This window comes from Ranitomeya variabilis, chromosome 2 (genome assembly GCF_051348905.1).
Source record: "Ranitomeya variabilis isolate aRanVar5 chromosome 2, aRanVar5.hap1, whole genome shotgun sequence".
Taxonomy (NCBI): domain Eukaryota; kingdom Metazoa; phylum Chordata; class Amphibia; order Anura; family Dendrobatidae; genus Ranitomeya; species Ranitomeya variabilis.
The window spans coordinates 464,933,469-464,939,468 of NC_135233.1; the positions used below are offsets into that span (position 1 = coordinate 464,933,469).

Here is a 6,000-nt window from a genome sequence, read left to right on the forward strand (position 1 = left end):
ACCCTGACATATTTATAAGCTTCCTTGTAAATCAAGTTTTCAATGAAGCTTTGGGTATAAGGATACAACTTTCACAATCAGCCTATTGGATATTGATTTCCAGGTACAATAAAATGGAAGCACTTGTGGATATCTTTATATTGCACCTTTATTTCTATATGTCATGTTTTGGTTATGTTTATTTTTCACATAATAATAAGAATTTTTGTTCTAATGCGTCAACATTCTGCAGAACTTCACAATTCAGATACATATGTTTATATTCTACGTTCGTTATTTCTATTAAACTTGTATTTGTTTATGTCTATTGTTTATCTGTACTTATTTAAAATTTAAACTACAACTTTGTATCATATGTTGACTATGTATATTTATCACCTAATAATTATTTTGTATATGTTTATATTGTATATTGTTTATTGGTATTTATATATTCCATCTGTGTATATTTATATTGTACATTGGTTATTTATATTTATATTACACTTGTACACTTTTATATTGTATATTGTTCTATATATATATATATATATATATATATATATATATTATATTACATTTGTATATGTTTATATTGCAATATTGCATATACCACATGTTGGCTATTTAGACTTATACTGCACCTGTACATTTTTACATTTTTTATTGCATATTGGTTAGTTTATAAATATATATATAAATATATATTACTCCTGAATATGTTTACTTCATTTGTTGGTTATTTATGTTTATATTATACCTGCATATGTTTATATCATATGTTGGTAATTTAGGTTATGTATGTTTATATTTATTTGTTTATTTTACACCTGTGTAAGTTTATATCATCTATTGGTTATTTATGTTTACCGTATATTATACTTAGATGTCTTTATATATCTATATACACACATTCATATACACCGTACATATGTATATTGGCTATTTCTATTTTACCTGTCCATTTTTATATTGCATATTGGTTAGTTTTTAACCTATACAGATATATGACCGATATCCAACTACCTATATATTCATCGGGACATATATAAAGAAGCGGCGATGTCAGCAGAAGTGAGTGCAGAGCGGGTGGTGTCACTTACCGGGAGGGCAGGTGTCGGAGCCATCGGCCAGCGATGTCCAATATTGGATGATATAATAGTCACACACCTGCACCCTCAGACAGGTATGAGCCCCCTCCAGCAGGGATGCAGCCCACCCTCTTGTATCTGATGCCCGGAGGAGAGTGATACCCACACTGAGAACTCCCTCCTATCCACACACTGCATGGGCGTGGAAAACAGGGAGTGAAGAAGAGGATGAAAGAAGATGTAGACATTGAGACAGAAGGATATAAAGCTTGAGATGTAGAACGATTTGCCAGAAGCGAGTGGAGGAGATGGAAAAAGAAGCAATGTGAGAAATGCAGAATGTGTACAGGACCTAAGGGAGGGAGTGATGCTGCTCCACCAGGGACCTGCAGGAAGATAATGCAATGGCCACAATTAACCATTTTTTCGCCAATGCCCAGCGAATGTTACTTACCAATCCTGAAGATCTTCGCTTACCCTGTTCTTGTAGTGAAGGCCATTGATTAACCCTTCCATCACGTAATGGCCAATTAAACTAAACGGCAATTTTTCGCATTCTGTCTAATGAGATTATAAGACGATAATCATCATCTGACTCCCTGCAGACCCCTGAGGATAATAACCCTTCTGCCCTGGCAGGAGCCAGATCGGGCCGCCGTTACCCTCTGTCTGCCAGCCCTGCATTTATACAGCAGTCCCATGACAAAACTTAGGATCCCTTAACCCTTTCCTTCCAAGCCTGATAGCACGATACACAATATGCAGATGGCAAAGCATCAGCCACTTGCCTGCTTGCACCATTGCATAATGATCACCCCACCCTTCTTGCCAAAATGCAGGAGAGCTTCCTTAAAGCTCCCTACTGTCACAGACCTGCAGTGTCACTTAACCCCTCCCACTCTGCTGGCCCCATTTCTAGCCATGAAATAGTTAATGCTTGTTTGAAATCTCCGGTCAGCACACATTAAATGGTGATGACAGTCGGTGGAGATCATGCCAAGTGCTACCTTCCACTTAACTTCACTACTTAACCCCTTTATGGGATGGATGGGCATCCAAAATCCCTGAGACATGTCAGCCATACCACTGCAGTGGAATCAGCTGCATGCTGTCAGTGTTGTGGTCACTGCTCCGAGCATCAGTATGTTGTGGCCGATTTACGCAGTGTGGTCCTGGTGAAATGTTGCAAATGGACGTTTTTCTTAAAGGGATATTAAACCTGTAGAAATCTTGCAAAAGTGCAAGATAACACTGAGATGTACTGAGATAACATTGTAGTTAAGTTCCAGGCTTTTCACCAGTATACTATGTATAAGGGTAGGGTCACCCAAAAGTCTGCCGAGAAAAACGGCACTGATGAGACTCTGATCAGAGTTTAGTCGGACGTGGAGAGAAAAATAGAGTTTCTCCACCTTCTCCATTATGTTACCCCGTGAACATCGGACTGCACTCGGATGTCATCTGAGAGCACTCTGGTGTTTTTCACAGACCCAAAGACTTGCATTGTTAATTTTGATTCAGATCAAAATCTGTCATGTTACTGATTTTAATTGGAGGAAGTGGTCCGAGGAAAAAGATCAGACATGTGCACAACCCCATAGAATAACATGGGTACGAGTGCTATCTGTCAAAACCATGGATAGCGCTTGTCCGATTTAAACGTTCATATACGCAAGCCCTAATTATGTACTAAATTGTAAAACGCTGGGTAAGGGCTGTCCCACACGTCCAGATAATTCCGGTACCGGAATAAATCGGTACCGGAGTTATCCGTGTCCGTGTGCCTGGGAACTCACGGAGGCCATACCTGCGGCACACGTGTGCCGCCCGTATGGCGAGTGGGTACCACACGGAGCGTGTGGTACCCACTCTGCATGGTGCTGAAGCTGCGATTCATATGTTCCCTGTAGCAACGTTTGCTGCAGGGAAAATATGAAGAATAGTGTTTAAAATAAAGATCCATGTGTCCGCCGCCCCCCCACCCCCTGTGCGCCCCCCCCGCTGGTCAGAAAATACTCACCCGGATCCCCCGTCGGCAGTCGCTCCTTCCTGGTCTGGCCGCGGCTTACTGTATGCGGTCACGTGGGGCCGCTCATTTACACTCATGAATAGGCGGCTCCGCCCCTATTGGAGGTGGAGCCACATATTCATGAGTGTAATCGGCCGCATACAGTAGAGAAGCCGCGGCCAGACCAGGAAGGAGCGACAGCCGACGGGGGATCCGGGTGAGTATTTTCTGACCAGCGGGGGGGCGCACAGGGGGTGGGGGGGCGGCGGACACATGGATCTTTATTTTAAACACTATCATTCATATTTTCTCTATAGCAAACGCTGCTACAGGGAACATATGAATACCGGCTTCAGCACCATGTGGGGGGGACAGCGCTTACTGTAGCGCTGTCTCCGGCACGCACACGGACCCCAGACGGAGAATGTCCGTGTGAGGTGCGTGTTTTACGCGGACCCATTGACTCTATTGGGTCCGTGTAAAACGTGCGCTCCCACGAACACTGACATGTCTCCGTGTTTGGCACACGGAGACACGGTCCGCACACGGTCCGCACAAAATCAATGACATCTGAACAGATGCATTGATTTTTATGGGTCTACGTGTGTCAGTGTCTCCGGTACGGGAGGAAACTGTCACCTCACGTACCGGAGCCACTGACGTGTGAAACCGGCCTCAGACGGTCACTGAAAAAAACTTGGGTGTGTGGTGGACGGCAAACTCAACTTTAGTGATCAGTGTTAGGCGGCTGCTGCCAAGGCACATAAAATAATGGGATGCATTAAAAGAGGCATAGATGCTCATGAGGAGAACATAATTTTACCTCTATACAAGTCACTAGTTCGACCACACTTAGAATACTGTGTACAGTTCTGGTCTCCGGTGTATAAGAAAGACATAGCTGAACTAGAGCGGGTGCAGAGAAGAGCGACCAAGGTTATTAGAGGACTGGGGGGTCTGCAATACCAAGATAGGTTATTACACTTGGGGCTATTCAGTTTGGGAAAACAAAGATTTAGGGGTGATCTTATTATAATGTACAAATTTATGAAGGGAAAGTACAGAGATCTGTATAATCATTTTTTTACACCTAGGCCTTTGACAGTGAGTGAGTATCCTCTACTTCTAGAGGAAAATGGTTTAATCATAATTACAGAAGGTGATTCCTTACTGTAAGAGCAGTAAGACTATGGATTATTTACTGTAAGAGCATTAAAACTATGCATTCTTTACTGTAAGAGCAGTAATACTATGGAATATTTACTGTTAGGGCAGTGCAACCATGGAGTCTTTAATGTAAGAGCAGTGAGACCATGGATTCTTTAATGTAAGAGCAGTAAGACTATGGATTATTTACTGTAAGAGCAGTAAGACTATGGATTCTTTACTGTAAGAGCAGTAAAACAATGGATTCTTTACTGTAAGAGCAGTAAGACTTTGGATTCTTTACTATAACAGCAGTAAAACCATGGATTATTTACTGTAGGTGAAGTAAGACTATGGATTATTTACTGTAAGTGCAGTAAAACTATGGATTATTTACTGTAAGAGCAGTAAGACTATGGATTATTTACTGTAAGAGCAGTAAGACTATGGATTATTTACTATAAGAGCAGTAAAACTATGGATTATTTACTATAAACTCAGTAAAACTATGGATTATTTTCTGTAAGAGCAGTAAGACTATGAATTATTTACTATACACTCAGTAAAACTATGGATTATTTACTATAAACTCAGTAAGACTATGGATTATGTACTGTAAGAGCAGTGAGATTATGGATTATTTACTATAAGCTCAGTAAGACTATGAATTATTTACTGTAAGAGCAGTGAGATTATGGATTTTTTACTGTAAGAGCAGTAAGACTATGGATTCTTTACTGTAAAAGCAGTAAGACTATGGATTATTTACTATAAACTCAGTAAAACTATGGATTATTTACTATAAACCCAGTAAGACTATGGATTATTTACTGTAAGAGCAGTGAGATTATGGATCCTTTACTGTAAGAGCAGTAAAACTATGGATTATTTACTGTAAGAAGAGTAAGACTATGGATTATTTACTGTAAGAGCAGTAAGACTATGGATTCTTTACTGTAAGAGCAGTAAGACTATGGATTCTTTACTGTAAGAACAGAAAGACTATGGATTATTTACTGTAAGAGCAGTAAGACTATGGATTCTTTACTGTAAGAACAGTAAGACTATGGATTCTTTACTGTAAGAGCAGTAAGACTATGGATTCTTTACTGTAAGAGCAGTGAGATTAAGGATTCTTTACTGTAAGAGCAGTAAGATCATGGATTTACTGTAAAAGCAGTGAGACTATGGATTATTTACTGTAAGAGCAGTGAGATTATGGATTATTTAATGTAAGAGCAGTAAGACTATGGATTGTTTACTGTAAGAGCAGTGAGATTATGGATTATTTACTGTAAGAGCAGTAATACTATGGATTATTTACTGTAAGTGCAGTAAGACTATGGATTATTTACTATAAACTCAGTAAAATCATGGATTATTTACTGTAAGAGCAGTGAGATTATGGATTATTTACTGTAAGAGCAGTAAGACTATGGAATATTTACTGTAAGACCAGTGAGACTATGGATTATTTACCGTAAGAGCAGTGAGATTATGGATTATTTACTGTAAGAGCAGTAAGACTATGGATTATTTACTGTAAGAGCAGTGAGATTATGGATTCTTTACTGTAAGAGCAATGAGATTATGGATTATTTACTGTAAGAGCAGTGAGATTATGGATTCGTTACTGTAAGAGCAGTAAGACTATGGATTCTTTACTGTAAGAGCAGTGAGATTATGGAACTCTCCGCCACATGTTGTTGTAATGATTAATTCACCAAAACAAAATTCAAGAAGGGCCTGGATACCTACCTTGATAAATATAATACA

The 6,000-nt window shown here is 39.6% G+C and overlaps 1 protein-coding gene across 3 annotated transcripts in view; it reads right to left on the bottom strand.

The window, feature by feature from the left end:
• The window catches only part of KCNK4 (potassium two pore domain channel subfamily K member 4), a 42,248-nt gene extending 40,389 nt beyond the window's left edge, over window positions 1-1,859 (bottom strand). For 2 of the 3 annotated variants that reach the window (XM_077292649.1, XM_077292648.1), the window contains exon 1: window positions 1,525-1,859. The gene's annotated coding sequence lies outside the window, so the exon portion shown is untranslated. Of the gene's footprint in view, window positions 1-1,082; window positions 1,226-1,524 lie in introns of those variants that run through there. The other variant, XM_077292650.1, reaches the window with a different exon arrangement.
• Window positions 1,860-6,000: the final 4,141 nt, after the last annotated feature.